This window comes from Oryx dammah, unplaced genomic scaffold (genome assembly GCF_014754425.2).
Source record: "Oryx dammah isolate SB20612 unplaced genomic scaffold, SCBI_Odam_1.1 HiC_scaffold_8, whole genome shotgun sequence".
NCBI classification, from domain to species: domain Eukaryota; kingdom Metazoa; phylum Chordata; class Mammalia; order Artiodactyla; family Bovidae; genus Oryx; species Oryx dammah.
In genome coordinates, this window is record NW_024070192.1 from 26,480,781 (window position 1) to 26,492,234 (window position 11,454).

Sequence of the window (11,454 nt, forward strand, 5' to 3'; positions counted from 1 at the left end):
CCGAGCGCTGGCATCTAAGGGTCTTGAACGTGCTCCAGATTTCTAATTTAGTTTGCTTATGCAACCAAAAATATTATGGCCGCGTTTCCTGGGGGTGACTAAGTCTGTATTCTGGGCTCCAAGCACGCTAAAAACGGCAGCGCCAGGGCCCCACGCTGCTCGCGCGCACACCACGCGCCGGCTTTTTTTGGTTCCTCCGAGGCTCAAGCAGCTCTGCGCTGGTGGGGGCCTCAAGGGCTAGAGGCCGCCGGACCTCGGGGAACGCGGAGGGCCAGGACTCCGGGGAGGAAAGAGTGCATCTCCGCCAGGGCTAGTCTGGGGTGGGGGCAGACGCGCCGGGCGGGGGCGGGGGCGGCGCCCCTTGGCGGGGGCCCTTGGACGGGGGGACGTTCTGGTCTCCGGCACCTGGGCTCCTCTCAGAACCTCACCCTCCTTCCTTTTCTTTAATTCTCCTGCTCTGATTCCTCTGTGCCAGGCGCAGGAATCCATCTTTTCCGCGTGTGCCCTCACCCAGAAATTTGTGGAAAGGTATTTGCTGCACCATTCTTGACTCTGAAATAGAGAAAACTTAGACAGCGCTTCTATCAGTGGGGATCCATCTAGTAAATGAGGGGAACTTCCACTCTCTGGGGTCAGTGCAGATGATAACAAATAATGGGTTGATCAAGATGGCTTGACGTGGATTTGATTAAATTAAAATTTTAAAAAGAGTAAATCACAAAAAACAGACGAATTCTACTTTGTTTTTCAAAAACCCATCAGTGTGAACTTGGAAGGCGACATTGAACTGTAGGGGGTCACCTCTGGTCCACAGACTGAGATTGGGGATTAGGGGTCGGGGAGGGTGGAAGAGTCTCCGGTTTTATTCTACTTCTGCAATTTTTTTTTTTTTTTGAAACATACAAAGAGACTGTGTTTGCATATTACTTGCACGCTTTGCTTTCAGTGTTACAGGGGAGCTGGAGAGAAGAGCAGGGAGCTTCCCTGACTCTGTCCCAGTTTCTGGAACCAGTGGTCAGATCAGGAGTGGGACTGGCAGGAAGGTATCCGCTCTCTACCCGCTCCTGGCTGGGTATCAAGATGCAGGACCACTGTGCTTTGAGGTCTTGCTGCCAGACTTCTTAGAGTTGAAGACTCAATGGGCACCTGGCCTGGCAGGGCAAATGCTGAGGGGCAGAGCACCAGACCTGGAATCAGAAACTCGGCTTCTAGACCTGGAGGACTGGGTTGAGGGCCGGTCTCCCTTATGTCCACTGCTTTAGCATCCTCTGCCCTGATGGCCAGACCAGGGCTGGGTGAGAAGGTGTGGCGACCTGGCCACCAGCTCTAAGCCTGAGGCCGACTGTGAGACCTCAGCCACTTCTTGGGGCAAGACTAGGACTCCCGGAGGCCCCAGATGCAGAGGGCAGGACTTGTTTCCCAAGGCTATGACAGGCCCAGTCTGCATCCACACAGTACCAACCAGTCGGATGGTGGAGGCATCTACACTGTCACTGGAGAAGAAGCAAGGCAGCTGCCCACACAAAACAGGGCATCCCTACAGCATGCAGCACACGTCCCCAGGGTGCACTCATCATCCCAAACCAGAAAGCCCACCGTGGGACTGCCTTAGGTGCCTTTACTTCGTGACTTCTTGAGGCCTTTAGTCGCTCAGGCACACGGAGACGCTCCATGAGATGTACTGAATGCAGCTTTTACCCAAAATAGGTGAGTCAGGGGCTCTTTCCTTCCTGAGCCTCTCAGGGGTCCAGAGTGCTACAAACTGGTGAGCTAGTGAAGGCAAGAGATGGATGGGAGGTGAATGGAACTGGTGCAGTTTGGAGAAACTTCAGATGAAGATGTCGGGGGGAGAAAGGGGCACCTCATCTGTGAGAGGTAAAAACAAACAGTCCTGCTAATGTCTGCCAGGGCAGGTGCGGGGGACCAAGGGTAATCTCTTTTCCTCGAAGCTTGCCCCCTGCACACGCACATCACAAGCATGAACTCAAACAGAAGGCAGGCAGCGCTCAGCTCCTCACAATGTGAGCACACCCACTCGTGCACACCCCCACATGGCACACCACTCATGAGAAGAACACAGATCCATGCACATTCAAGGACACACCCACACAAACCCTTGTGCCCAGGCAAACCCACTGGTGCTCATGCAGAAGAAGGCAAGGATGCAAGACACCACAGCACAAATAGGGGCACCCAGGTCCACACACGAGCTAGCAGCCATGCATGAACACACATATGTAGGTGGGCGCTGGTCTACTGGAGCTGCTCTGGCGGGCACACCGAGGACACATTTGCACCCACACACCCTCATCACACGGTGGTTTCTAAGGCCATAACAGTCTCCCTTCTTCTTGTAAGTGGAACCAGCGGGGATGGAGCGAAATTGTGGATTAGAGGGAAGCTGAAGGACTCCTAAAACGCATTTAGCAAAGCAGTTCACAGAGGCATATGTCCTTGAGTATTTTTATCTTTAGCACTCTTATATGTCTAGCAAAGTCTGGGTGGCTCAGTATTGCTGCCAGGAAGGAGGACAAGTGGCATATGGCCTCTAGGTGCAGAGAAAGGGTACCCCTTGTTCCTTGTCACCCGGGGGGCCCCCCCCCCCCCCCCCCCTAGGGTTTCCTCCCCCAACCGACTGGGTTCCCCAGAAGTGTGCCCAGGCTGCCCTCTTCCCACTAGGAAAAGAGCCAGCGGGGCAGGTTTCCCCGCCCCCGCCCAGGTGCCTAGAGAGCAGGTCTGCCAGTCCCATGCCCACCGTCAGGAGCTCAGCTCTCCAGAACACTTGAGGCTGTAACCATCAGCCCTGGGTGTGGGCTGTGGCTGACTGTGGGAGGCCTGGCTCCAGTTCTCCCAAATGTAGGCATGGTTAGTGTTTTCCACTATTTCTGAGCTGGCAAAAGTTCTGGGCATGTGCCCCAGCCCTCTGGTTGGTCACAGACAAGCCAGTGGATTTTGGAAACTGTTTAATCCTTGGGTTCTGACGTGCCCAGTTTACCATCAAGCAGCATCTAGTGCCCACGGATCTGATGTCAGAGGGCAGCCCTGGCACAGCTCCATCCTTCCTGCCCACATGAGCATGGTGGAGCCGACAGAAAGAGGAGCCCCAAAGACTTGCCTCGTGAATCACAGCCATTTGCTTCACGCTAGGCCTGCAAACACCAGCACCTTCTAAAAAATGATGCTGTAAAAGAAAAATAGCAAGGAAAAGTAATCAGGAGCTAGCAAGTGAAGGTAGCAGACGAGCAAACCATTATGACCTTGTGTTTATTTTAAACAATACTAAGTGTATTTAGGCAGAGAAAAAACTGGAAAAACTAACGGTGATTATATTTAGAAATTTATCATTCAGCAAATACTTGTTGAACACCTAGTATTTGTATTTGCAGATTGCTCGAGGTGCTGGGATTATAATAGTGAAGTGACAAAACGCTTAGGGATCTTAGATTCTTGAGAGTTAACAGACAATAACAAACACCTAAGCTGAACCTGTAGCATGTTAAACGTTGACAAGCATGATGGGAAGAGGGCAAGGAGAAGAGATACAGGGCACTGGAGAGCTGTAATTTTTTTTTTTGATGTGGACCATTTTTAAAATCTTTATTGAATTTGTTACAATACTGCTTCTGTTTTATCTTTTTGGGAGTTTTGGCCACGAGGCATATGGGATCTCTGCTCCCTGCCAAGGAATTGAACCCACATCTCCTACACTGGAAGGCAAAGTCTTAACCAGTGGACCATCAGGAAAGTCCCAGGAGCTGTAATTACTTATAGATTTTATTTTTAGAGCAGTTTTAGATTTATAGAAAAATTAAACTAGTACAGAGAGTTCCCCCAAATCCCACGCTCCACCCCGTACACAATTTCTCCTGTTATTGATGTCTTAGATTCAGCTCAGTTCAGTCACTCAGTCATGTCTGACTCTTTGCAACCCCATGGACTGCAGCACGCCTATCTATTCACCATGAAGTGATGGGAACAGGTGCCATAATCTTAGTTTTTTGAATGTTGTGTTTTAAGCCAGCTTTTTCACTCTCCTCCTTCACTTTCATCAAGAGGCTCTTTAGTTCTTCACTTTCTGCCATAAGGGTGATGTCATCTGCATATCTGAGGTTATTGATGTTTCTCCCAGCAATCTTGATTCCAGCTTGTGCTTCAGCCAGTCCAGCGTTTCTCATGATGTACTCTGCATATAAGTTAAATAAACAAGGTGACCATATACAGCCTTGACGTACTCCTTTCCCAATTTGGAATCGGTCTGTTGTTCCATGTCCAGTTCTAACTGTTGCTTCTTGACTTGCATACAGATTTCTCAGGAGACAGGTAAGGTGATCTGGTATTCCCATCTCTTTAAGAACTTTGCACAGATTGTTGTGATCCACACAGTCAAAGGCTTTAGCATAGTCAATGAAGTAGAAGTAGATGTTTTTCTGGAATTCTCTTGCTTTTTCTATATCCAGTGGATGTTGGCAATTTGATCTCTGGTTCCTCTGTCTTTTCTAAATCTAGCTTGAACATCTGGAAGTTCTCAGTTCATGTACTATTGAAGCCTACTTTGGAGGATTTTGAGCATTACTATGCTAGCATATGAAATGAGTACAGTTGTGTGGTAGTTTGAACATTCTTTGGCATTGCCTTTCTTTGGGATTGGAATGAAAACTGACTTTTCAGTCCTGTGGCCACTGCTGAGTTTTTCACATTTGTTGGCATATTGAGTGCAGCACTTTAACAGCATCATTTTTAAGGATTTGAAATATCCCAGCTGGAATTCTGTTACCTCCATTAGCTTTGTTTGTAGTGATGCTTCCTAAGCCCTACTTGACTTTGCACTCCAGGATGTCTGGCTCTAGATGAGTGATCACACCATCGTGGTTAGATTTGATGTCTTAGATTAGAATGGTGCATTTGCAACCCTTGATTAACAAACCAATATTATTATTAACTAAAGTCTACTGTTTATTCAGATTTCCTTAGTTTACCTAAGTTTCACTTTCTGCTCCAGGATGCCACATTTATGCATGTCTCCTTAGGCTTCTCTTGGCTGTGACAATTTCTTAGATTTTCTTTGTTTTTGATGACCTTTACAAAACTAGGAGGTCCTGGTCAGTCAGGTATATTGGGTTGGAATTTGCCTAATATTTTCCCATGATCAGTCTGGAGCTATGGGTTTTCAGGAGCAAGATCACAGAGATAAAGTGCCATTTTCATCACAGATGATCTCAAGGGTACATTTTATTAGCATGAGTTATGGCTCTTGATGTTGATCTTGGTCACCTGGCCGAGGCAGTATTTGTTAGGTTTCTCTACTGGAAAGCTACCCCCACCTCCCTTCTTGAAGTGTGTGCTGCCCACATTGGGGTGAAAGTGATGCTCCCCTCCCCCATTTAGGGTGAAGTGTCAACATTATTTGGAATTCTTCTGCATGAGAGACTGATTTCTTTTCCCCCATTTATTGATTTACTCAACACATTTATAATGGACTCACAGATATTTATTTTACATTTGGGTTATAATCCAATAATATTTTATTTTGTTGCTAAAATTGGGAGCTCTCTCACTGACTCCTGTGGCCCTTTGACATATCCCCATCATTTTTTTTTTTTAGCACTGCCTTTCTCTCTGGTACAAGATGCTCCAGACTCATCTTGTGTACTTCCTGCCCCAGTTCTGGAATCAGCCATCAGCCCAGAGTGGGGAGGGTGGGGGAGCTGGGGAGGTGTGTGTGTGTCTGGGCATGGAGTGGGCCACCACGGAGCTGGCCAGAGAGACTGCCTAGGGCATCCACCGTGGCTCGTGGGGGTCAGCCCAGCACAGTCCAGTGCATGTCCTCCTCCTCCTCCTCCTGACTGCCACTTGCACATACCAGGAGCAGGCCCAGACCGCCGACTGAAGGGTCACCCTGAAGGCCATCTGGAAGGGCATTCACATGGTAGACTCATACCTGAATCCTACCTTGGACCTCCTGGGAGGCAAGGACAGGCTCTGCCAGTATAAGTGCAATGATGGATCTAAGCTTTTCCCATGCTATGGATATAGACCCTCCCCTCTGCCTCCTACGGTTTGGTGTTCATGTTAACCTCAGCATCCCTTCCTTGAAAAAGTGCTGCAACCAGGCTGGTGGGTGCTGTGAGACCTGCGGTAAACACAAAAATGACTGAGATGAGTTTCAGTGTTGCCCCTCCAAGATTTTCAGAGATGCACGGAAAACACTAGGGCTAGCTCAGCATGTGCAGGCCTATGAAACCACCGCGGAGCTCTTGCTCGGCAATGTTAAGCTTACATTTGGGCTGTAAGCTGAGCTGGACAGCCAGTGAGCCGCATGTAGGTGTCGCTAGGAAGAAAACAATGATTTTTAAAGAAGATGCTGACAGGTGGTCACAGCAGATGAGGACAGAAGAGCATAACCTTTGACAAATAGCTCACATTTTTACAGCATAAAGCTGCCTCATTCTTGTGAAAGGATTATTTTAAGACCTTATCTTGACATTAGAACTTTAAACGAAAGAAACAAATGCAGGTTATCTTCCTGGATGTTGATGTCTTCTTAGTGTTCAATTTTGTCTTGAGCAAGGGGTGCATGTTAAAGGGAGAAATTTTTAAAAGAAAGAGTCTAACTCAATTTTCACAACTGTATTTACCATAAAATGAAGCCAAATGTAAAACTTGTTATAAGGTATGTTCAACATTACCTTACTTGGAAATATGGGGAAATCTTTACTTAAGAAGTATGTTTGTCTACTGTAAAATTTAAAATACACATTTATGCCCCTCCACAAAAAATCATTATATCAGGAATAGAATGAAGGGGATGAGTAGATACCATTATAAGAATCCAAAGAGCAATGACTTTGGCTTAGATTGAGTTGAAGCAATGGGCTGAGGGTTTGAGATTCTGAGGCAGAGCTGATAGCATTTTCTGATAGACTGGATGTTGGGTGAGAGCTGGCAGCCTGATCATGTGGAAGGAGGCTGATGTAACTAGCCCTGTTGCGGGAAGACTGGGAGAGCCGCAGGTTTGGGGGAGTGCAGGAGCTCACCTTTTGGATGTGCTAGTTTGCGGGGTGCCCCCCAGGGTGGGACTTGGGAGCCATATTTACTTTTTCCTCAACTCTCAGCCTCTGGGCCCCGAGCTGGTTGTCAGGTGTGAGGAGTGAATGAAGGACCAATTCTGCAGGGCGGTATCTCTGGCCTGTGGGCCGGAGGTCACTGGACTCCTGAAAGAGGAGGGGTGGAGGAGAGGGGGCAGAAAAGGCACTAGAAGAGGGAAGAGGTGAGGGGAGAGGAGACAAGGGGAGAGGTGAGGAGGGTCAAGACACAGGGGAGGCATTGGGGGAGGAGGGGAGAGGGGACACAGCAGCCCTCTCCAGACTCCGCGGCTTGGTGAGGGGGCAGCCGCCGGGAGCCTGCCTTGCCTCCCCGCTTCCTCTCACCTACTCTCCTGCCCGTCAGCAAACACTGGGGCCCATTCACCCTCATGATGGACACACGGACCACCCTTCCCCCGACCCTGGCCGTCTTCCCCTGGTCCAGGCCGTCACTTCCTCCTACTCTTGCTTCTACTGTCTGTTCTCTTCAGAACAGCCAGATCAATGCTTCTAAAACACGTCAGGCCATCCCTTCACAAACCCTAGAACAGAAAGGCCTTCCCTTGGTCCTGCTCAACCTGCCTCCCCGCTCTCATCCTTGCTCTGGGCCACTCACACTGGCCTCCTCAGTGCCCCCCGACTCAGCAGGTTATGACTGCCTCCGGCCTCTGAATCTGCCGTGGCCTCCACCCGCCGACCACTTTCCTCCACCATACCCCCTCATTCTCTTCAGGTCTCAGTTAGGATGTCACCTCAGACAAGCCTTCCCCAACGGCCCTCTACCACCGCCACTCACTACCCCCTTACCCAGCTTAGTTTTTCTTAGTACTTTTTACTGGTTCATATATATATTTAAATTTAAGACTTTCCCATGAGAATTATTTTGCCACTAATGTATCTCCAGCATCTGGAACAACTCCCAGACTGGTAGGTACTTTGTAATATTTGTCAAATAAACTAATAGTGATCTCTCACCTCAGAGTCCCTTAGAGCTGGCTCAGGCCTTCTTCCTCATCAAGTTCAACCACTTGGCTCTCAGAAGTTCTTAGACCTAAGTTGAACCTGCTAAAGATGGGAAATTGATCAAAACTTCAAAAGAGCCAGTCACACCCTCTTGCAAATGTAAAATTCCACCTTGAAGCTGAAACCTCCTCCTCCCCCAAGCCTTTGAGCCAGCCAGGCCTCAGATCCTTCAGGTCACCTCTGAAACGTCTTCTCAGACCCCTTCTTGTCTGGCTCAACTGTCTGCTTGCTCATCAGCTCAAAGCCTCAAAACTTCCACAGGAATCCAGAGTGGTTGCTAACGAGCACATCAGGCCTGCTCCCCACCCCTGTTTAAGTTCTTTCTGTGGTCCTCAGGATAAAGTCCAAAGTCTGGATGTATCTCCTCTGGCCCCACTTCCTCTCCAGGATCCCCCAAGGCTCTCCTTTCTTTGAGATCCTGGGTGAGTCAGCCCCATGATGCCCTCACAGCCCCCGCTTCTCTCCACAGCCCTCTTCTTCTCTTCTTGCATGACTACAATTAACTGTGTAACTGCCATCCTGACTTCCCACTATGAGCTCTCAGGGTTCCATCTGGAGTCCTGTTTGCACAGCAAGCTGGCTGGTCTGTTTGGATGATAACCAAGAGTGGCCTTGATAGGTGAAGGATGGTTGTGGAAGGGGAAGACCATGGAAAGAGGAGACCAGCGAGCATACTGAGGCCCCTGGTCTATCCCCTGGAAGCACTGCTGCTGACCTGGTCCCAGACCCTAAGCTCCATTGAGAAGACCTAGGTCCCTGCTCTAGGGCCTGGCAGAGAAGAGGGTCTTAGGGAACATACACTGACTATTGGTTGAATGGTTGACTCTAAGTAGTAGCTCTGAATGATATTTTCTTTTCTACATTTCTGTATTTTCCAATTTTAAAATATAAGGTATATCCCTCAATATTTAAAACGAAAACCAAAGACTAACCTTGAAAAATCATTATTAAAATGTTAAATAAAAAGTAACACTTTCTGTGTCTTCCAAAGCTGAGGGGACACACATCCCTTCGCCTGCAATCTCTGCTAGGGACACACAACCAACAAGAGATGCGGCCCTGTAGTCACAATAGATCAAGACTAGAGTGTTCATGGCAGCCAGAAGCTGGAACCTAACTAAACGTTCACCAACCATAGAACGGGTGAAAACATATGATAGAGTCACTCGGTGGTGTCATGCTACCACCCACAAGGACTTAAATAGACTTAAATAAAATATAATATCAGGCAAAAGAAACTAGACACAAGAGAGCACATGCTATATGGCTCCATTTGCAGGCAACATGTACAGTTTAGAAGCAGAACTAGGGGGTTAGTAAGTAAAGTTGTCCAGAAGGGGCTTCTGGTGAGAGGCTATTTTTTGACCTGAGTGCTGGTTCCATAGGCATGCTCAGTTTCTGCAAATTTAACCAGTTGTACACTTTTGAATTTTACAATTTTCTGTGTGTATGTTTAACTCCAATAAAAATGTTAAGGGGTCAGGGGGAAAGGCATGCATCCTGGAATGAGTTAAATCCATCTCTCCTTTCTGTCCAAAGGGAGGTTGGAGTACAAGTGTCTAGGGTCCCTTGTGAGTTCCAGAGTTCTTCCCCAGTCTTGGAGACACTCAACCCCCAGGCTTGGAGATTCTGTTTCCATCAAGCCTAGAGCTCTGGGGTCAATTCCCAGAGTAAATCTCATCATATTTAGGACCTAGAAGCAAGAGTCTGGTGGGGGCGGGGGTGGCTACAGGATGTGCCCCCCTGGCTGGCTTACTCTGGGCCTCCCTGCTACCAGCCACCAGCTAGGAAGCAGGGCTGGGGCTGAGGGCTGTGGGGAGGAGGCAGGCTTGATGTGGGAGGGCAGAGCTCAGCAGCACAGGCCACTGGGTCCCTGAGTCCTGTCTGGCAGCCTCCTGGCACCTTCCCGTTCCTGTAGAGGGCAGCCTAGCAGGTGGGTCTGTTGCACTTCACTACCTCCGTCCCAACTTCCAGCAGAGGACAAGGAGCAGGACATCTGCTTGGCCTTCACTCAAGGTCAAGGGAAGCCTAGGGGCCTCAGTGACCTTGTACTTAGCCCCCGGAGGTCACTGCACCAGGGCTCTAGGGGCTCAGGTCACCACAGCCGGGACGGGGACAGTAAGCACTCACAGCCCTGCGGCAGGCTGGGGCGAGGTGCGGGTCCAGCCTGGCCCTCCGCAGCTGGCCAGTGAGGTTATTTATAACCACGGGTCGCCTTACCGCCTGACCTCCAGCTGGAGCCCAGCGATCCAGCGATTAGTATCTCCTCACCTTGCACTGTGAACAAATACCTTCTGTGTGCCCAGGCCTCACCTCGGGACTGCAGGAAGCAGGATGTTGGCCCTGAGTTAGGAGCCCCAGGCTCCCTTGGGTAGACTCAGCCAGGCATGAATTGAGGGGAAGGTGGGAGAAAGGCTCAACGACGCCTGTTCCCTTGCTTCCAAGGTTGAAAATGTTGGTCTCTTCTGGGTGGTAGTTTTATTTACAATATAGGACTCTCCTGTATTGTAGGGCTCCCTTTTGCAGGCTTGGATGTGCCCACAGGAGTGCCCTCTTCAAAGTCAGTGGGAAGGAGGCAGCACTGGTGATGGGATCTGCCTCCCACCCCCGAAATGGTTTCTGGAATCACACAAGACAAACAGCGTTTTCCTTAGCAGGGGCCTCGCCTTTCTAGATGGCAGCTGAAGCTCAGAGGGATTCCAGTCACACAGCCATTCATGGCAGATTCCCTGCTCTTGGCTGATGGGGAAGCACCTGGACGTCAGACCTCCTAATTTTGATCCTGAGGAGCCACTGGAAAAGGAGGCTGGGGATGGGGAGACTGGCCTTCGCATTCAACACAATTTGGCTGAGCACTTGTTAGGTGCCAGGCACCATTCCAAGCAGAAACCCTTACCCCTTTTGGAGCAGTACTCTAGGGAACAGAGTCACTGACTCCCTGCAGCCTGGGGTCCCTTGATGGAGCCATAGTCCAGGCAACTGCTGAGGGTCTTGAGTCTCAGAGCGGGTGACTGGGTCAAGGAGTGAGAGCGCCGGGCTGAGGGCGCTCGGGGACTGTGGCCTGAGGCTGAGCATTTGCTGCCGGTGACCAAGGCCAGGTGAGTGTAGCATCCCAAGCAGGGTTTGGACGCCTCCTTCCTTTGCTGCCATGCTCACACACACATGGAAGCACCTGGAAGAAATTCGGCTGTGTGACTTCACTCTCTCCTTGCCCTTTCTGGATCACAATTTTCACAAGTGAAAATGAAGGGGTCTGGCTACCTGGGTTCCTGTTCTAGGGACTCAGAGATCCTCCATTCTGAGTTGGGCTCAGCCTGAGAGTGTCCCCTTGCCCCATAAAGCCCAGAGT

General features: G+C 49.6%; 1 pseudogene; it reads left to right on the top strand.

Annotated features, from left to right (window-relative positions):
• The first annotated feature begins 1,838 nt into the window (after positions 1-1,838).
• LOC120866630 lies at positions 1,839-6,353 on the top strand (annotated as a pseudogene).
• The last annotated feature ends 5,101 nt before the right edge of the window (positions 6,354-11,454 follow it).